The following is a 22,622-nucleotide window of genomic DNA, read 5'->3' as shown; positions in this document are numbered from 1 at the left end:
CAGAAGTTCAAGGCTTCCTCTGAGCCTTGTAGACCTGCAACGTCATCAAGGGCCACCAGGTGGTGGTGGTGCCTCTTAGGGGACCCTAGGTCAGGGGTTCTTCACATCAGAGAGGATAATTTCTCAGTGCCTAAGCATCAAGTTCTGTTTCCTGTTTGTTTCTTTCCATGGCACTATACCCTTACTGAAATAACAATCTCTATGGATTAAACAGAAATGATTCCATGTGTGCATTTAACAATAATAGATATTATATATATAGTATATACATATACTATATATATATATTATTTGAAACAAGACATAGGAGAAAAGAACTACTTAGATACACATCACATAACTTCCTGATTCCTTTAAACTGCTTTTAATCATTTCTTAACTTAATCTAACCTTGATTTTAACTCCCTAACATTAATTTCAACTCTTTCTTATATTGGCAGAAGGCAAATAGCCTCTGGACTGTGCTTAACCTTAGAATTTGGCAAAGCACTGCATGGAAAAAGCCCTCGGTCCTTTTCACCTGCTGGGGGATTAAATCCCCTAATTAAGAGGCTTAGGCAAGCACTTCAGCCAGTACTTACAAGAAAATCTTGGCCTCTAGATGCCATTTCAGAGCTTGGCCCTCTTCCTGCTGCCTGTCTTTGTCCACACTGAAATAGAAAACACTTGCTGGATTCCCCAAGCCCCATGACCCTTGACTTCTAGTCAAAACCTGGTTACCAGAGTTACCCTGGTTTCTGCACATTCTCCCTGGTTCTCTGTGCCCGCTACCAATGCTGCTCTACAAGAGCCCTCTGCTTCCTGGTGAGTGCTCACACAGGGTCAGGCTTGGGGTGCTGTGTGCTCCCTGGTTCCTGGCATCCGGTGCCCATGCAAGCCCTCTGTTTATAGACATCAAGCACATTATTTTCCTCCTTTCAAACGTTTAAACAATTTTGAATGCTAAATACGAAAAATGTTTAAAAAACCCCTTTTTTTAATGGCCTCATTGTTTTCAGGGCAGTGAAACTACTCTGTATGATATGCTAATGGTACATAAATGCCGTCCATTTGTTTAACCCATATAATGTATGCCAAGAGTGAACCCTAAAGTAAACTGTGAACTTTGGGTAATAATGTTGTGCCAATGTAGGTTCATCGATCATAAACATGTACCACTCTGGTGTGGGATGTTGATCATGAGAGAGGTTTGCGTGTGTGCAAACAAGGAGATATGGGAGCACTCAGTTTTGTTCTCAATCTAAACCTGCTCCAAAAAGTAAAGTCTTTTTTTAAATGTCATTGTTATATCAGTTTCTACTTTGTAATGTAGATCCTTAGGCATCCATGAAGAAGGAAACAGGAGGCATGATCTTTTGCATATGGTTATTAGGTCAGTATTAAGGATTTCTTTTGTGCTGGTGGTTGTGCTAGGGGAACATAGGAAACCAGACCAACCAGCCAGCTCCTGCCCTCAGGAACCCTGCAGTTAAAAAGAAAAGAAAAAAAATTAAACTAAGTCACCCAACTGAGTACTTAATTTTACCATGGCAAATGCAAAGAAGGTACCATGAGAGGGTTTCTGAGGTGGCAGCTGGAAAGGGCTATTTCTCAGCCCTTGGCATTCATTCCCATTCCTTCTTCAACACAGCATGACCCTTGAGTAGCTAGTAGTGCCGTTGAGTAGCTGAGTTAGGGGAACGGTATCAGTTCCTCACCCCCTCCTCTGCCCACCCCTCAACCATGTGAAAGCCCCAGAGAGCCGAAGTGTTACTACTTGTGAGCGTCTCCAAGCTAACACTTGTGCTGACCTCAGCTGGGCCTCTCAGAGAAAGGGCTGCAGTTCAGAAAGCTTCTTCGATCACCTCATACCTGTTAGGATGACTACGATCAAAAAAAAAAAAAAAAAAAGTTACAAAGTGTAGCAAGTATGTAGAGAAACTAGAATTCTGGGATACTTACTATTGGTGGGAATATAAAGCACAGCCACTGTGGAAAACTATGTGGCAGTTCCCCAATCAATCAATCAATCAATCAATAAAAATGGGTTTACCAAATTCTCCAGCAATTCCATTTCTGGGTACACGCCTGAAAGAATGGAAAATGGGCCTCAAAGAGATATTTGTACACCCATGTTCACAGCAGCATTATTCAAGACAGCTAAAATGTGGAAGCAATCCAACTGCCCATCAATAGATGAATGGATAAGCAAAATGTGGTATATACATACAATGAAATTTTACTCAGTCTTAAAAAGGAGGAAAATCCTGACATATCTTGTAGCATGGATGAAGCTTGAAGACAACATGCTAAGTGAAATAAGTCAGTCACACAGACATACATGTGCACACACACACACACACACACCCCAAATACTATACGATCCCATTCATATGAGGTATTTAGAATAGTCAAGTTCATAGAGATAGAAAGAAGAATGATTGTTATCAGGGGCTGGAGAGAGGGGGAAATGGGGATTTATTGTGTAATGTGTATAGAGTTTCGTGTTATCAGAACAAAAGTCTTGGAGATGGATGGTGATGATGGTTTTACAACAATATTAGTGTACTTAATACCTCTGAACTACATACTTAAAGCTGGTGAAAATAGTAAATTTTACATTAATATGTATTTTACCACAAGAAAATTTCTTTTAATTTATTTCGAGAGAGAGCAAACATAAGCGGGGGAGGGGCAGAGAGAAAGAGAGACAGAATGCCAAGCAGGCTCTGCACCATCAGCACAGAGCCCATTGTGCGGCTCAGACTTACCAACTATGAGATCATGACCAGAGCAGAGATCAGGAGTCCAACGCTTAATCAACTAGACCACCCAGGCGACCAAACAATAAAAAATTTGTGGGGTAAAGAAAAAACATCCAGATGGCAAGACATTACAACCTCCGTTAGCTGCCCTCAAGCTTCTAATCTACCTAGCCAGTGATGGAAATTGCAAAAAACTAGGCAGAAGGTGACCAGACGCTTTCTTCATCTTCCTGCTCTATTTGTTCTCTGCCTCTCCCAAAGTAATTTTTTCACTTGGTGTGTAACAGAGAAAGGGTAAACATGTAGAGATATACCAGACAATAGGAAATTGTATCTTGACATGGTTTGCATCAGACTCGGCAATCCCCACCTTTTGACAAGATAGGGGTGTGGGAAGGGGGCAGTCTCGTGCGTTGCCAGCAGCAGGTGCACTGACAGGACCTTTTCAGAGAGTGATCCATCACCTTCCAACAAAACAAAAATCATCTACTTCTGGAATGTCTATTTCAGAGATGTATGTGGGCAAAAATGTCCATAAGGATGTCAACTGCAGCACTGTAAGGTAACAAAAATAAATGGATAACCTAAATGTCCATTGATCAGAGGATGGTTGTATAAATTATGGCTCATCCATACAGTGGAGTACTATGCACTTGTCAAAACAGCATGAGGTAGAACCATATAAATGGAGTGAGAAGAGGTCTTGGATATACAAAGTAAGAACCATAAGTTACAAAGCACAATGTCTAGAATGATCTCATAGTAGTTAAGAATCAAATGTTCACATAGGTGTTTTCAAGTACATTTTTTTAAAGTCTAGAAGGCTGTGTGCGGATGACCAAAGCAGGTTGCTCCTAGGGAGTGAATTTTGAAGAAAGAAGCTTTCTTTCTCTATAGGATATATTTTCATTTAGATTGACTATTGCCTATAATGAGCATGCATTATCAAGGAGAAAAAATTTAATAAGGAAATTTTTTTTATTTTAGCTGCTCCAGAACAGGATAGTCATAATAGACTCATCCTTAATATCAATGCTTGCTTTATGACTGACTTGAAACAAGCCCTTCCTTTTCAGAGCCCCTGTTTTTCCTCTACGCTTGGCATGCTGTAAAAGCAAGTGTCTGGAGGGGCGCCTGGGTGGCTCAAGTCGGTTGGGCGGCCGACTTCGGCTCAGGTCATGATCTCGCGGTCCGTGAGTTCGAGCCCCGCGTCGGGCTCTGTGCTGACCGCTCAGAGCCTGGAGCCTGTTTCAGAGTCTGTGTCTCCCTCTCTCTGACCCTCCCCCGTTCATCCTCTGTCTCTCTCTGTCTCAAAAATAAATAAAAACGTTAAAAAAATTAAAAAAAAAAAAAAGCAAGTGTCTGGAGATCGCAAAGATGGAGATGCAGAGAAGAGTGCACGGGAAGAGATAGGGGATGAAAGAGGAAATTAAGGACTTATCCAAATAAAAAGCAGTCATCAAAAGTATGTTTGGGGACACCTGGAAGGCTCAGTCATTTAAGCGACTGACTCTTGATTTCAGCTCAGGTCATGATCTGATGGTTTGTGAGATCAAGCCCCACGTGGGCCTTTGCACTGACAGCATGGAGCCTGCTTGAGAGTCTCTTTCTCCCCCTCACTCTCTGGCCCTCCTCTGCTCTGCATGTGCTCTCCTAAAAATAAATAAATAAACTTTAAAAAACTTCTAAAAATTATGCTTTGGAGAATTTCTAATATGGTGAAATATATATAACAAAAATAGAGAATTCAAAGATGTATAATTAGTAGGATGAGAACTAGAAAAAAAAGAAATAAATGGCTTCCCTCAGCCTCCAAAAGGACCCTGGAGGAACATAAACCAAAATGTTAACAAAGATAGACTGGATGGTGAGACTTTAGATGTTTCATTTCTTCACATTCTACATTTTTGAAAATGAGCTGATTACTTTTATCATGTACACAATCACGCTTTTATTTAAGATAGGTTTCCAACATTTTGCCCCCCCCAAAAGTACAGATCATAACATAAAGTATATGTGTGTCTCATCCTAAAATCATGTTCAACACCTGTGTGTCTCGATTCTGAGAAGCCCGTTAAATCTGGAGCCTTTCCTTCTTTTTGTAATACAGCATCTTGGAGGCTCCTTAATTTTTGTAAGGAACACAGTATAAGGAAATGAGTATCAATGGGCTGTTTGGTCTGTGACTTGGGAAGATTTTATATAATGATTGTTAAAAGTACAATTGACCTTTGAGCAGCACCGGAGTTAGGGGTGCAGTCAAAAATCTGCAAATAGGGGCGCCTGGGTGGCTCAGTCAGTTAAGCGTCTGACTAGGGCTCAGGTCATGATCTCATGGCTCTTGAGTTTGAGTCCCGTGTTGGGCTCTGTACTGACAGCTCAGAGCCTGGAGCCTACTTTGGATTCTGTGTCTCCCTGTCTCTCTACCCCACCCCTACTTGTGCTCTCTGTCTCTCAAAAATGAATAAACGTTAAAAAAAATTTTTTTAGTCTGCAAATAACATTTGACTCTCCCAAAATTTAACTACTAATAGCCCACTGGAAGCCTTACCAATAACATAAACAGCTAATTAATACATATTTTGTATGTTGCATGTATTACATAATGCATTCTTACAATAAAATAAATTCTAAAAAACTAAATGATATTAAAATTATAAGAAAGAGGAAATACATTTACAATACTCTGTAAATTTACATTTACTGTATTTATTGGAAAAAACTCTGTGAATAAGTGGACTTATGCAGTTCAAACCTATGTTCAGGGATCAGCTGTACTCTCAACCTCAGGGTGAGAATCCAGGACACAATGTAGAGGGTCTTTGTTGCTTATATTTCATTCATAAAGTCGAAGTGAGGAACCCTAAGAGTTTAACAAAATTAATCTCGGCCCCCAAATCCCTTGCTTTAGATTTATGGAATTTCTTTTGGCCACAGGGCACTCTCACCCTTGTTTTCTGGTGAGAATTTATGTTGGCCTGCTTTTCTCGGTTTGGTCTGTTTGCTAACAGTCACCAGCTGTGTAAGCTCCCTCTATTATTTCTTGTAACATTTTTCAAAAAAGAATAGGGCCTCAAATGCAAGGTTTCACTATAAGGTCTCAAGTTCCACATAAAGTGGAAAATTTTCAGTACCAAAGCATGCCAAGAAAGGGTGGGGCTGTTTGACTCCCTTTGACCATTTATAAGCCTGGGAAGATGTCAGTCTGTCCTTGTAAGTCAGGTTTCCCTGAAACTGTCACACACCCAAGAGAAGATGGGCTAGTTGTTTTCTATCTTAAAATCTCCCCGAGTCAAGCCAGCAGCTGTCCCTAGAGGCTTCCTCCCGAAAATTGGTCAGAATGGGACTTTCAATTCCTAACTGTGTCCTTCAGTACTCACCTGCTGCATTCTACAAACAATCCTCTCTACACACCGTAGACCTGAAGACCAGTGAGGCATATGGTTTGGTTGATGTTCTTATCTGAGATAAGTGCTAGTGCTTTTTATTAAACTTTCCCCTCCTACTACCAGAGTTCAAGATGTTGTCACTGCTGTTTGTTTTGCTTTGCTTTACTTTTTTAAATACTTGACATCTAGTAGCCCTAAAGGAAGGAGGAGGGAGACATTATCCCGACTCTGAACCATGAACTTTCTATAAATATAGTATGGTTTATTTTCCTTTTAATTTTCACAGCAATCTGGTAATGCTATAGATGAGAAAACTGAAGCTCAAAAAAAGAGGTAATTTGTCCAAGTTGAGGCCATGATGCTATTAAATTATAGAGTCAAGCTTCAAATCAATTTCCACCCAAAGGTCATGCTTGTCAGTTCTACCATGTTGTTTCTAACAATTTAATACAAAAGAAAACTAATATTCATTAGGCTGCTATAATATGTCAGATGTGTTATAGATACTAACTCATACAATTCTTAACCAAAAGCTGTTCCAGTACGAATTGTTATTCCTACCTTTGTGAAAAAACTGAGGTTCAGAGAGGTTAAATATTTGCTCAACGTCACATGGCGTGCTCAAGATCCAGGATTAAACCCTAAGTCTGTCTGTCTCTTGCTTTTCTGTGGCATCATATGCAGTGTTTTACATGGAGTCATTCACAAGAACAAATTTACAAGGTGGGTACCGTGATCATTCCCATTTTAGAGATGAGAAAAATCCAGTTTAGAGAAGTTAAGTAACCTGTTCACAAGACTATTAAGTGTGCAAAAGAAGAAATTAAGACCAAGGCAGCCTGACTGCACTCTTAACCACTTAATGAACTGTCTCCCCAGAAATACTTTTAAAGAATCTCTGTTCTAACAAAAACAAGGGGGAAATTTTTTTAGGTATGCAAGGTAAAAAAAAACAGTACTTTTTTAAAAAGGGAGAGAAAGGAAAAAGAAATTACCTGCTAAATTAGGATTGGTTACTGGAATTTCCAACTCCTCCACAAATACATTGTGACATTATCAATTGATATTTGCACAAGTGTTTATTAGCATACCATCTCATCCTCTGAGTTGTTCCACTAGTGAACCTTGTGGCTTCAGAGGAAAAGGAGGAGGGTTCTGGAGTTGTAATAAATAAGGAAATTGTGCAATGAACCGTGTGGGTGGTGCTAAGGCTTTTAAGTATCCAGGCCTTCTGAATCTTGGGATGAGCTTACTCATCCTCAGTGTTCTGGGTCAGGGGAGAGCTGTGCCAAATGAAGGAATGAACCATCCTTCATACTGGAGGCTGGGGCCATTGACCCACCATCAGGAGGGCATGACATTGGAATTACCAGTTCAGTAGTGGTGATGGATTGGTACTCATCTCTGTGTGCGCTCATGGGCTCCTCTGGACCATTGTGAGCGATGACAGGTACCTCCAAGGGCACCAGGATTCAAGGGGCTGCGTTGTTGTGATATATGGGATTAGCAACAACCTTAGCTACCTTGGAGCCTAAGACAAAGAGAAAAGGGCAGGTTCCCATGTAAACTTAAAACCTGTGAATGTATGACCCAATTTCTCTCTGGCTTTGTCTGTGCAGTTAAGGGAAGAGATAAGAAATGATTATAAGAAGCTGTGTTTTTAATGTCAGCAACAGCTCTTGTTTCCAGGAATGGGATAAAACAGAGAGCTCAAGCAGAGTGCCCTGAGTCTAGTCTGAGACAAGTTCTTTTTCTGGATATGTGTTAGATTTATATGCCTCCAACTTCTGTGCTTTATAACAAGGCCATCCAGCCTGAATGCCCTCATAGTGAGACAGAGGCAATATTTCCTTCTGGTGGGAGGCGAGGAGGCAGAAGAAGGGAGAGACAGCCTTATTATGCAAAGGAGCTATAATAAAGGCTGCTTCTCGCCACTGCAGTGGCCCTTTGAGAAGATGAGTAGTGAAGGAGAGCATGCAAAGGGCTAGATGCCTATTTATCTAATAAAAGCTGATTACAAGCAACAGGTGCACTAGCATATAAACTACCTTAGAGTCATCAAGAAATTCTAAAGAAAGCTGCATCAAATTGCAAATGATATGACTTTCATCTAATGATAGATATTAATTATACAGGGAAGATTGCAATAGGCCCATAAAATGGGTGTTTGCATCCTCATTATTCAGTATTTCATGCCATGATGATAAAGCAATAATGACAGAATAATAAACAAGCTTCTTATTTATTTATTTCCCTTATTGAAAACTAGACTTTGAAAGTCAAATCATAAAGTTTGTAAGAAGTGGGTAAAAGACTCTAAGAACATCTATAAAAGGCGAACAGAGATGTTGGGGTGAAAAGAATAAAGAAGAGATCAACCAATAGATAGTTTTCTCTCTATGGTAAAAACACTCCTAAACTTGTATAAGAATTAAGATGGCAATTTTCCCTTGCTGGTGACAGCAGCATTTTTTCAAAATGTTTAAAAATGCTGAAACTCTGGGGCACCTGGGTGGCTCAGTTGATTAAGCATCTGAGCTCAGGTCATGATCTCACAGTTTGTGAGTTCAAGCCCCATGTCAGGCTCTGTGCTGACAGTTCAGAGCCTGGAGCCTGCTTTGCATTTTGTGTCTCCCTCTCTCTCTGCCCCTCCGCTGGCCATGCTCGCTCTCTCTCACTCTCTCTCTCACTCTCTCTCTCTCTCTCTCTCTCTCAAAAATAAATAAACATTTAAAAACAATTTTTTAATGCCCAAACTTTTTGAAAGAACAGTCCTTTATGTGATGTGGTGGTGGGGAAGACACGTGAGGTCCAATGTCATGTGCACAAGGCACCTGTCATATCAGTGACTGCTGATAAAGGTTCTACTCATTCATGAGGCCACCGTGGAGAGCAGAGACAGGATGTGTGAGATGAAAGTGGGTGGGAAGAGAGCAGGAAAGATGGAGATTTCCAGCAAAGAAAAGTGAGGGCAAGAAGTGGTGGGTGGAGAAGCAAGAGGGAATGGTACAGGAGAGCTGCGGAGAGCAAACAAACCCACAAGCCTGCGTGTGCCAAGAGACATCGAAGATCCTTCTGATGACAATTTGTTAAATGGCACCTCATAAAAATTAAGGGCACTTGGGATGGAGGACACGGTGAACTGGAGAGAGAGCAGTAGCAAAGATTGATTTACCTGGAATCCTAAAATAACACTCTCAGAAGAAACTCTGCCCAAAGTACCCTGTTTGGTTTAACACAACATAAATCTCCAGGCTCTTGCCATCCAGCCAGCCTTCTGCCTGCCTGCCTGCCTCTGAGCATTTCTCAATGCTTTGAACCCTACTCAGTTTAATGTTTTGATAGATATATTTTTCAAAACATTGGCAAGTCTCGATTGCTATGACTCAACTTTTTTTTTTTTTTTTTTGGTCTTAATGGAGAGGATGAAGTACATACTCTTTTCAATCTCAAATAAAATAAATAAATGATCTGATTATTTACCCACTCTCAATTTTTCTTTGAATACTGTCTAGAGACCAAGGCAAAGGAGTCATATGAGGTGTTTATATATTATATTATTTGTGCCCAGATCCAATCTCATCTAGTTCATCTGGTTAGTGATATGAGCACAGAAAACCAAACTAGAAGAGGTAGATGGTAGATGAGTGTGGAAAAACCTTTAAATTAGATACCACTAATTCAGAAATTGTGATAAATCTAACCTTGAGAAAAATTTTCCTTTCATTTATTTAACTGGCAGTGAAATTAATAATCTAAAAAAGGGTTGAAGAAACACTGATCTACCAAAACGAACAATACCTCGTTCTGCTGAGATCTCAACAACTATACATGTCTATGTTTCAAATGGGCAAAATGTAGCCTATTTTTCATGCACACAGTCATAAAATAAGCCAAACTATCTTTCTTTTTTAAAATTTAGACCACCTATCTTTTATTTACAAAGCAAAATAAAAGTCAGTTTAGATAGAATTGTTATTTTAAAAGTATATTCTCAATTTATATACAATATGTATGCTGCTATGTTCTGAGATTAAATTTGTATTTAGCATCACTTATCTTGTATCCAAGGAACAAAGTCACTTTATTCAGGAGACTCTCAAATTCCCTGACCTTCAGTTAGATGACTGCAGATCAAAAGACTTAACCACCCTCTGGAACACTAGTTTTTACATTCACATGAAATACTTGCACAAAAACTGGTGTCAAGATGATTCAGGGTGATTATATCTCCTGAGTAGGAAGAGGGACAGTCAACAAAACAGAGGTATGACACCATGACATTCTTGTTCCATCCTCACTCCTTAAATATCCAAACAGCAAATATCCTCCACATCATTGGTAAAACTTGTCAGTCACTCTTCTCTATCTAAATTGTCTAGTTACCCACCGACCTATCTCTATTCTGGAAGATATGTGTGCCAGTTAAAAGTTTCCCCAAGCTATCCCATATATAAGAATTCAGGAAGGGAAGCTGAGGTCCTATCTCTTTCTACAAAGTTATACCTTGACTCATATACCCATATTCACAATTCATTTGTTCTATGAATACTTACTGGATACTATTACATGCAGAGTAATTAGAGAATAAAAGCTTTAGACTCACTTCCCCCTACGGCATACATAGTCTGGAGGATCTGGGTTTGGGACGGCAGTGGAAACAAGATTTGAACGAAGCAAACGTAACAGGACAGTATGTAAGAAAGAAAAACAAATATGCCTGTTTTCTATCTTTTTTTTATAGGGAAGTGAAATCAGGTGAAGGAGAAAAATTTTACTTGGGGATAAGTGAGAAAACCGTTGGCGGATATGGTAGTTGAGATGGATTTGCAAAATTGTTTTCCACTTGAGATAAAAGTGAGCTATCTCTCCAAGTGAATGAGGAAAGTGACATGGGAAACTGAATGTGGGGTGATGTTATGGCAGTGCTTTGAGATTTAGGTACATAAAGGAAAATATTAGCAGATAAGTTTGGAAAAATAGACTATTCAGTCAATAGGCATTTGCCAAGAATCTGTTATGTACCAGGCACTCTACTAGGTACAGGGGATAAGATTGTGTATAATGACTTTCCTACCCAAAGTGGTCCCTCTAAGCCGGTGGCATTGGCATCACCTGAGTCTTATTAGAAATTAATCATTTCAGGGGTGTCTGGGTGGCTCAGTCCGTTAAGCATCCGACTTCGACTCAGGTTATGATCTCACAGTTTGTGAGTTGAAGCCCTGTGTCAGGCTCTGTGCTGATGGCTCAGAGCCTGGAGCCTGCTTCACATTCTGTGTCTCCCTCTCTCTCTGCCCCTTCCCCACTCACACTCTCTCTCTCCCTCTCCCTCCCTCTCTCTCTCTCTCTGTCTCTCAAAAAGAAAATAAAACATAAAAAATTTGGAAGTTAATCATTTCAGACCCCACTCTACATCTAATGAGTCAAATATGCATTTAAAGAAAATCTCCATGTGACTTTTATGCACATTAAGCTTGAGAACAACTGGTGATACACATCATCCATATTTAAGGAGCCCACATCTTATTGGAGGAGAAGAAATGTAGTGCAGTATGATACATGCTGTGAGAGAGATAAGGACAGGGGAGCATGTTGAGGTAAGCAAATCAGATCAGGATGGAAATTCCATGTGGGGGATGTAGTTGTGCAGCTGTATCACAAGGGGTGCACAAATATGCCACAGTATAGTCTATTGAAAATATTTACCAATAAATGGAAGGACCATTAATTTGTCTTGATTGTCTTTGTATACCAAGATCTGTTAAATCATTTTACTTAATCCTTCACCACCACTTTTTTGGTATGAAATACCATCATCTCTTGCCTGTACTATGTAGTAGCCTCCCGACTGGCTGTTAAGCCCCATCCACTCTTCCCCCACCCCAGGGTATTATGCTGCAGCCAGAACAACCTTTCCAAAACATGAATCAGATTTGGGCATTCACCTGCTTAAAATTCTTCTGTAGCTTCCTACTGCTTCATTCCTTAACATGGTTTCCTGGGTCCTGTCACATTCCCTTCCACGCACCCATTTAGGCACCCCCTGGTGTTCTCCACTCCAACCAACAGGTCTTTTTTTCAGTCACTTACACTCTTCACCTCCTCCTACAATATGTAGTTTATGCTGCCCCCCTTGCATAAACACTCTTCCATTTTCCCCTTAGGCTGGTTCATTCTTACACGCCCCTCAGATCCCAACTTAAATGACCTGCCACCAGAGCAGTCTTGCCTGATTTCCCTAACGATGTCACATCTCCTTGATAGCCCTTTTCACAACTGCAATGTTATGTTACCTATTGATCAATTAACTGTCTCAAACTTCAGTTAAACTTTAACCTCCAACAGGGTAAAGGACCTAGTCTGTTTTTGCCCATGACTTTCTTTCCCTTAAAATGGTGCTGGTCCACTGTAGCCACTCAAATGTTTGTTTAATCAATTAGCTAATTAATGTAGAGAGTATTTCTAGATAGAAATGCTGACGGTCATATTTTGGCAAAAAGTCCACATGAAACGCCTCAGAGAGGTTTATTGAAGTGCAGGCTAAGAAATTATAATGTGTTTTTCAAAGTAGGAGATCACTGATGGTGATCAGTGAGAGGTTTCAGCACAGCCATACCACCAAACTGTGTAAGGTAAGTGGTGAGGAAAAGGAGGCAGGAATGTGGATGACCTGATTAACAATGAAGAAGAAACCGAAATTAAGAACAAAGCTCAAAGGAGGTAGCAAGGACAAAGGAAGGGCTAACTGTACAGTAACGAAGCCTTGGGTATATTTGCTGGAAGCAGAAGGAGCAAGAAAAGAAAGAAGATTGACAAAGAAGAAAGAAGTATATCATCAGTGGAACAAGAAGACAGGAGACAGCAAGGTGACACCAGGTGTGGAGAAATCACTCTTGAAAGAGCAGCACATTTTCCTTTGATACAAGAAGAAAGGAGAAGGGAAGTAAAAATAGAGAAATTTTGGTTTTGAGAAGATGGATGGCCTTGAACAGTCTCTCTTATGATCCCTCCATTACCCTCCTTTCACTGTATGTTCTTTGACATTCCTTATAGAAGGAAAGATCATTCCAAATTCATATACATTTCTCTTCCTCTCTTCTTTTAAGACCCCTTCTCTTTACTTCTCACCTTTGTCACCACCATCAACGAACACACAGCCCTGGTTCTGTGGACTTTATCATCCGTAATAATGATCCTTTCAACACTGTAGTCTAAACTTATAAAACTAAAACCCTGCTTAATTTTTTTATCATTCATTTTTGTTAAGTAAACAAACACTTATTAAATACCTACTCTGCTCTAGGCTTTGTGCTAGGATTTAGAAATACGAACATAAATAAAATATGGCACTTGTTTTCAATGAGCTTACAAAAGAGCATACATAGAATCATGTTTAAAGCGGTAAAAAGAAATGTTGGTAATATAAAGGAAGTGTGTAAACCAAGGGTAGAGTAGTAGTGGCAAATTCTAACTTGGAGATCTTAGGAAACTTCACGAAGAAAGTTGCATAAGCTATGATATTTAGTCCCAGGGATTTGAAGGCAGCAGTTGGGGTCATCACAGATTTCAGTTTAGCAATAAGGAGTCTATGAACTGAGAATATAGTGGGGACTCCCCAGGAAGGGGCAGAAATCATTCATTCGTTAAACATTTATTGAGTACTTAGTGTATGGCAAGCACCATGCAAAGGCAGTGCCTGACATGAACTCCCTCACATGCTAGTGGATGTTCTTTGACCCTCAGTAAAACTGTGGAGGAAAACTATAACTCAAGTGTATCTATCCCTACCTCCATTTCTGAACCTTCTGCCTTCCCTATACATGGAGCTCTTCTCCCTCACCTCCTCAAGGCCCACTGAGATTCAGGAAGTAGTTTGGAGGAAAAAATATAGCTGCCCAAGGTACTGCTAAATAAAAATTTCTGCACACATCCAGCCTCTGAAAGCCATCACCAACAACAAAGGAAAGCAATAGCATTCCCATGTATCTTCCTCAAACAAGATTAGATTTATAAAAAATAATGATAATGAAGACAACACACTAATAAGTGCAGCTGGCACATACTGAACAATTCACTGTGTTCCAAGCTTTGGGATAAGTGTTTCAGATGCATCATATCATTTAGTTTACATCATAATTTTATGATGTAAGAATAATTAACCAGATTTTACAGAAAAGAAAACTAAGCCTCATACTGTTAGTAAATAGTGCCTCAGACTTTCCTATTTGTGGCTATACTTCTTCCAGACAACCAATCAAGTCCATTTTTACTGACTTTCACATATAAATTATGTTGAAGCAAAGAACTGGCTCAGGCCTTAATTAGGAATGGCCCTCTCTACGTGTTTCTCTGCTTTAAAGACAAACATTTCCCAATCAAGAGCTCACTAACATTGTTAGTAGAGGTGTTTTAGATTAGAGGGGTCTTCCTAGCACGCCTCAAATTATCCTGGTTATGGTTGCCCAGAAGCAGAACTGTCCACCCCTTCTACCCATGGAACTGCACTTGACTCTGCAGTTTCAGTCACCATAAATATAATAGGTAGAGTATCTATTTCTTTTACTACTGACCACATAAAACGTTTCATTTCTAATGGATTTTTAATAGGTCTTGAAGACTTCTCTTTTGTCTAGCTCTCAGTAATGGCTGCTTTTTGTTATTCCTCAAGCAGTTGCTTTGACATTCTAAAGTCATCATACTTAAGACATGAGCTGCTTGGTATTCTATGCCACCTAATAATGAATGTTACAGTAGGTAAAATAATGGCCCCCCAAAGACACATACATCCTAATCCCTGGAAGCTGTGAATCAGATACCTTGCATAGCAAAAGAGACTCTATAGCTGTGATTACATGAAGAATATTGCGGTAGGGACATATCTTGGATGAGTTGGGTGGACTTAATGTGATCACAAGAATCTTTAGAAGCAAGAGAGTAGGATTCAGAGAACTGTTGGCTTTGAAAACAAAGGAAAGGGCTACAAGCCAAGGAATGCAGACAACTTCTATAGCCTGGAAAAGTCAAGGCTCCTTTGAGCCTTCTGAAGGAACCCAATGATGCTGACATCTTGATTTTGGCCCAGTAAAGCATATTTTAGAAATTTGACCTGAGAACCGTAAGATAATAAATTTGTGGTAATTTGATACAGCAGTAATGGGAAATTAATTTAAATACCATTTATTCTTTTCCTGTTATTGATACCTTGTTACTGGAAATGCTATCTATAGGCAGCACAAAATGAATTGAACAGTGTATCGGTAGCCTCCAATTTCTTTCTCAAAAGTACTCACCTGACAGTTTTAGAATTCAGTCCTCTGTTAGTTATTCACAAACCTGAGTGTATTAGAATCACCCAGAGGTTTTGTTAAAACACAGATTACTGAGTCCCGCCCCCAGAGTTTCTAATTCTACTGTTCTAGGAAGAGATCTGAAATGTATTTCTAACATTTCTTCATGCTGCTGGTTTGGGGACTCAAGAAGCAATGCTGTAGTCTTGGCTGAGGAATGCTTTGTTACAGGAGAAAACTACAATAACAGAAATGTCAATCCCACAGGCGAACAAAATGCAATAGGACCTAGAGTGGGTAGGGGTGACACCAAACTGTTAACTCTGAGAACGGGGGTGAATTCTGTTATTCAATATAGTACCTTAGCACTTAGTACCTTAGCACTAAGCTCAGAACACAGTGCTCGGTGAATAGTTCTTTTTTTATTATTATTACTGGGAGATAAAAGGCATATAACATTATTTCCATTTTAGGTGTGCAACATATAATGTGCAATAAATGTGACAGCAATTCTTCATTCAGTTAGTATCTATTGACTGCCTCTTTTGTCCTTTGTCTGCATTGTTTTATGTGGTCTTTGGGGAAGGTACAGCAGTGAATCAAGCAAGCAAGAATCTCTCTCCTCATGGTGGACTGAGGGAGATAAAAATAAACCAAATCAGTAAATGACATAGAATGTTAGAAAGTGATATGCTGTTGGGAAAAATAATAAAACAGGGAGGAGTATCAGGGCTGGGGAGCAGGGTATAAATTTAAAGAGTGTGGGCAGGGCGGGCCTTTCCTGGCTCCCACCATGCCCTACTAAACTCGTTGAAAGAGAATACATGCCCTGAGTTCCTGGCTGCAGCACTGCAGGATGGACCCCAAGATCCTGCAAAGAGCGATAACATGTGGCTTGTGTCTTCCAGTAGTTTACAGCCAGAAGGCCCAATAGAAAGGATGGAAATGCTTAATGCTGGCCCTGCTGTGGCTACCTTCCAATTACCAAGAACCTAGAGATGGCTGCAGACAAACTCAAACCATTCTTCAAGAGTAAACCCCAGGGGGTCCCGGCAAAGCCAGTGGAGGAAACATCAACTCCTTTCCCACTTCCAGGCCAGTACTTTCCCAAGTTTTAAAATAACAGTTGAGAGACAAAGAGGTTCATAATGTTTCTTACATTTTCATTTTACATTTGAATAAGAGTATTTTGTTTCACTCCCAAAGCTCTCCTAAATGTTATTTTACAGGATTGAGCACAGGGGACGAATTTAAAGAACTGATTCATTTGAACTCCAGATGAAATATGACTTATTCTTCCAAAACAAGTGGATGGAAAGTATACAGATCCTCAGGGTGTCTTTAGGGAGGGAATTGAGAAGAATATCTAAAGCGATATACAAATCTTTAAGTATTTCAATAAAATAATGGAGCAAAGTTCTTCTGTTCTTCATCATGAAGATGTTCTTCATCTTCTATTGCGAAGACATGCCCCTTCCACTTGAGGCAGCCTCAAGAATAAGCTTGTGAGAGGTACCAGGCTGGCTCAGTCAATACACCATGTTACTTGATCTCAGGATTGGGAGTTTGAGCCCCACATTGGGCCTAGAGCTTACTTTAAAAAAAATACTGAAGCATCCTATAAATACTGGTACAGTATAACCACAATACCTAGAAAGCCTTTTTCTTTTTTTCTTTTTAATATTTTGAGAGAGAGAGAGAGAAAGCTTGAGCAGGGGAGGGGCAGAAGGAGAGGGAGAGAGAATCTTAAGCAGGCTCCATGTCCAGACACAGGGCTTGATGTGGGGCTTGATCTCATGACTGTGAGATCATTACCTGAGTCAAATCAAGAGTCAGACTCATAACGGACTGATCCACCCAGGTGCCCCTAGAAAGGTTCTTCTTGAGGTCAAAGCAAATTCATTTATCCATTTCCTTTTTTTTTTTTTTTAATTTTTTTTAACGTTTATTTATTTTTGAGACAGAAAGAGACAGAGCATGAATGGGGGAGGGTCAGAGAGAGGGAGACACAGAATCTGAAACAGGCTCCAGGCTCTGAGCTGTCAGCACAGAGCCTGATGCGGGGCTCGAACTCACAGACTGTGAGATCATGACCTGAGCCGAAGTCGGCCGCTTAACCAACTGAGCCACCCAGGCGCCCCTATCCATTTCCTTTTAATTTATCTCAATTTTTAATATTTGTTCTTTTCCCTAAACTATTTCTAAACTGTTAGCTCTCAAACTTTAGTGCACAGCAGAATCACCTGGAAGGTTGATTGAAACTAGTGTTGGGCTTCATCTGTACAGTGGGTTGGGGTGGGCCCCAAGATACCCAGGGGTACTGATGCTGCAGGGGTGGGGACCATGCACTGAGGCCCTCTGTTCTAAATAAAATTGAGGGGACAAACTGAATTGGTCTTGTTGACCTTATAATAGCCAATCTACCTGAAGAGAGTATTAAGTTAAACATCTTAGTTTCTCCTCCAGGAAAAACAACCCAGTCAGATTTAATCTTTCCAATTGATACCCTTTTCATCAATTGTAGTCCTTTTTCCTAAATTCTCTGGGGGAAAAAAAATCACCCTGAAAATAAAGAAATTAAAATTGGACACCACATATTAATAAGAGCCCAATAGAAAGTGAATTAAGTGGAAACAATCTTCTTCAGCTCTTGCAAATAATTCACTAATTTCAAAATATCCAAGTATCCTATTAGCTTTTTAGCTTAAAGCACAATATTACTTGTGGGAGACCTCACTAGGCTACTCACTTTGTCAAGCAAAAAAATTCATTGTTCAGATTTTGTTTCTTTAATAAATACATAGAGATACATAAATAGTCCATTTTCCTTTTAATGTTTTATACTAGAACAATTAACTTTTACAATCCATCTTCTCAACCCACATTTTAGAATAAGGGTTAAAAAATGCACAAAAGGAAAGCAAATTTATTTTTTAACTGATACACTAAAATGAAACAGGACTCCTACAGCAACTAATAAAGCATGTCTTTTAACATTTGTAAATTCAGTAATGCCACTTTAATACAATGTAGAAGTGTATATTGGTCCTCAGTTCATTAGTTTTAGTATGCCCTGTTAAAATATCTTACTTGCATTTTTGTATCTGCCAAGATGTCAGTTCTGACATGACTCTCTTCAGGCGAAATGTAGTTGGCCTCTCCTCATTTTTCGCTGACACAGAAAATGAACAATTTCTTAACATCATTTAGGATAATGCTATCTGAATCATACCAAGTTCAAGTATAAATGAGGTGCACATGTTAAGTCATCTGCAGAAAGGTACAATTTTACAACTGGCTGAATTAGTTCAGGGCATGAAGATTTAGCAGCCAGGCTAACCAATTCTAGAAGTATATCTGACTGTAGAAAAATGTCCAAATACATAAAGACGACCAGCCTTCAATGTCCTCATTTCCACTTGTGTATAACATTGGACTTTAATCTAATGTATATGTAAGTTGCTTCCTGCAATATTAAGCATTAACTATAACGCACCCCTATCTAGAGTGCATTTCATGATTTGGGTTGGCCATTAAAATATTTAAATTGAGCACTTAAGTACAGTTTAGAAAATTATATTCTCTACATTTGAAATAACCGTAAATAAAACTCTCTTTAAATTATTATGGAAGAATAATGCTAAGTGAAAAAAGCAGAATACAAAATTGGATCTACGCTGTAATTGCAACTGTATAAAATTGGTTATGCATGCAAACAAGATTGGAAAAAAACATGGAAAATATAAGTGATTTGTTAAGGAAGTAGATTGGAGGAGTATCTTTTTAAAAAATTCCTATGATTTTTTTTAAGTAAACTCTACACCCAATGTGGGGCTTGAATTCATGACCCTGAGACCAAGTCACATGCTCTACTGACTGAACCAGCCAGGCAGCCCTATTCTTACACCTCCTATAAAGCTATCTCTGCAAGTTTTTGAAACATTAAAATTATTTTAGGGAAGAAACTGTGTTTTCTCCTCTTGAATTCAATGGTTTCTTATAATTGATAGTAATTTAAATTATCAAAACATGGGAAAGATGCTTTGAGTATTAGAGAAATAGTTGTTATCTTCTTTCCTTCAAAGGAATTTATTTTTAAAGCCCATCATGGTATTGTAGATATACTAATGCGTATTTCTTTACACAGACATATTGCCATTCATCACTAATATTACAATTATCAAAAATACTAGTCTTCCAACCAGAAATAATCATGGAATCATAATAAAGACAAATGAACTAAATTACTGATGAAGTTGAAAGTTGCAGTATTTTGATTAAACAGCCAGCAGGAATTGTCAGTCTAATTAACTCAGGGTCAAGCTACTGCTGAACCAAATGCCAGAACTATCAAAATCCAATACAGGCTATGCCCCGTTACTTCACTAAGACTACGTATTTGTACTTAAGAGTAATGATCTGATATGTTAAGAAAGTTCAGCTCAGTAAAATAACTGCTGTTGAAAACTATTTGTGCCAGGGCTGTTGTCAGCAAATCAGTCAAGTTCTGATAGTCAAGCTAGATTTTCCAATTCTAAAGCCAGAGATGCCTAGCATCCTTTTTTCTTAGTGAGCTCCTCACCCAATATGGGGCTTGAACTCATGACCCCGGGATCAAGAATCACATGCTCTACTGATGGAGCCAACCAGGCACCCCAATGCTTAGCATCTTTATAGGAATGCACAAGTGAGACTAGGGAGGGTTGATAGTCTAATGTTTATGTCCTGACCATAGTAATACATGGTGGGAAGTGGAATGACTTGAAGCAGCAGGGGTACAAGAGCATCCCTTCAAAAACTCAAGATTAAGCTGATAGAATACTGACAGTGGTACAAGGGGGGAGGAAAATGGCCTCTGAGGAGCGACTGGCCAAAGCACTGAGCTCTTCTTCTTCATTTCATACACCTCCTACCAGCTCCAAAATCCATCCCTAAAGTTAGTATGACAAGCATTGAAGCCATTCTTGTCTATTTTGTCTCCTCCCTTTCTTGCTTTCCTTCATTGCTTCCATTCTCTGTACTAAAATGTTAGTCCATCATACTAATAGTTAGCAAGCTTCAAGTTACCAGCCCAAGTTGCTAGGTATTAGTATAATTTCTTAAGCTCTTAGATTAAGCTGGTAACCTCCCAATCCCCCTCTCCAAAAAATTAATAAGCAACTAAAGTAAATTTCCCTGCTTAAACTGAAGTGAAAGGTGAGATTGACTAGGAAACCAGGTCAATACTGCACACATTAAATTGGATAAGATATGACGGGTCCATGACATTCAAGCACACATTAGTGGTTCTCAACTGCAGCAATATTGTCCAGTTGTCACGAATGGGGGTGGGGGAAGTTTCACAAACAGGGTTGAGAGAGGCACCGCTAGCATCTAGCATCTAGTGTGTGGAGGCCAGGGATGCTGCTAAGATATCCTACAAATGCACATGACAGCCCTCTACAATTACAAAAAAATGTATTCAGCCCAAAGTGTCAATAATGCCAAAGTTGAGAAACCCTGAGTACACATACATTCACGACAGCTTATAATCATATCTAAGTCTCAATTATCTTGGTTCAACAAAACAGCCATGTATTCAGGCCCAGTGAATATTCTCTTTCAACAGATTCTCAAGTTTTAAAACTCCACAAAGGAAAATTTAGTGACACAGAATGTGAACAGTCTTATAGAAATTGCTCCATGGCCCCTGCTTTAATTGAGCTGCATCTTCCATCAGTAAGTTTCACACTGCAGATTTAACAAGTTTCTTAAAAGATGGAAGTACTGATGAAGAAAAAACATCTATCACGGCGCTTATTACAAGGTACCCTGTGATTATTTATGTATCTGTTTCCTCCTTATGATTGTGAATTTCTTAGGAATATGAACCATATCTTATTTATCCCAAGCTTACATTGCAGGTGGGCAAAACACATGGGCTGAACACATAGGTGGGTGGGTGGATGGATGGAATACAAATGAATGATGCTAATTCAGCTTGCAAGTCAATTTTTAAATAATTGAATTTATTGGTCGTGTCTCTGGAGGAAAAAGTCATTCGTTTTAACAATTGCCAATGACAGTGTTTTTACTGTCATAGTTAAGTTTTTAAATACATCAAGATTTTCAAATTCAAGATGGTTTTATGGTTGAACTGTGTCACCCCAAAAAGATATATTGAAGTCCTAACCCTGAGAGCTTCAGAATGTGACCTTACTCAAAAATAGTCATTGCAGGGCGCCTGGGTGGCTCAGTCGGTTAAGCGGCTGACTTCAGCTCAGGTCACGATCTTGCGGTCCCTGAGTTCGAGCCCCGCGTCGGGCTCTGGGCTGATGGCTCAGAGCCTGGAGTCTGCTTCCGATTCTGTGTCTCCCTCTCTCTCTGCCCCTCCCCCGTTCATGCTCTGTCTCTGTCTCAAAAATAAATAAAACGTTAAAAAAAAATAGTCATTGCAGATATAGTTAGTTAAGATGAGGTCATTAAGGTGAGCACTAATTCAATATGACCAGTATCCTGGGGAAATTTGGACACACACATACACACACAGAGAATGCCATGTGAAGATCCAAGGAGAGATCAGAATGATGCTTCTAGAAGCCGAGGAACACCAAAGATTGCCAGTAAACTTGGAAGCTAAAGAGGCATGGTACAGACCTTTCTTCACAGCCCTCAGAAGGAACCAACCTACTGACACCTTGATCTTGGACTTCTAACCTCCAGAACTGTGAGACAGTAGTTTCTATGTTTAGGCCACCCAGTTAGTGGTACTTTGTGATGGTAGGACTAGCAAGCCAATACCCACCTAGGACCCAGTATACTATCATTAGATGAAGTAAGTGAGCAAACAAGTGTGAACTATCCACTTTAAATATTCTTCTTCCACATTTGTGCAATACGAAGAGCTTCTCCTTCTAAAGTTCACACCTTCCATTTACTATTCTCTAACATTTCAGAGCACCCATGCCAAATTATTCTAACAAACACATTCAGGACTCTGATAATTAGAACTTATATTTCATCTCCACCCTGGTTCCTACATCTGGCATCCTGATGTGATAGAGCTTCTTCACCTTCTCAGCTCCATGACCTTTACTCTCCCTTCACTTCAATCACATAATCACATAGCCACTCCTTAGACCTTGTCACTATGCAAATTGCAAAACCTCCTTTACCCTCTTTCTGGTTCTCCTAATGAACAAACACTTGGATAACCCTCTTAT

The sequence above is a fragment of the Panthera tigris genome, chromosome D3, assembly GCF_018350195.1.
Source record: "Panthera tigris isolate Pti1 chromosome D3, P.tigris_Pti1_mat1.1, whole genome shotgun sequence".
In the NCBI taxonomy this organism is placed as follows: Eukaryota; Metazoa; Chordata; class Mammalia; order Carnivora; family Felidae; genus Panthera; species Panthera tigris.
The sequence above is the reverse complement of the archived record's forward strand: the minus strand, read 5'-3'. Positions refer to the sequence as shown.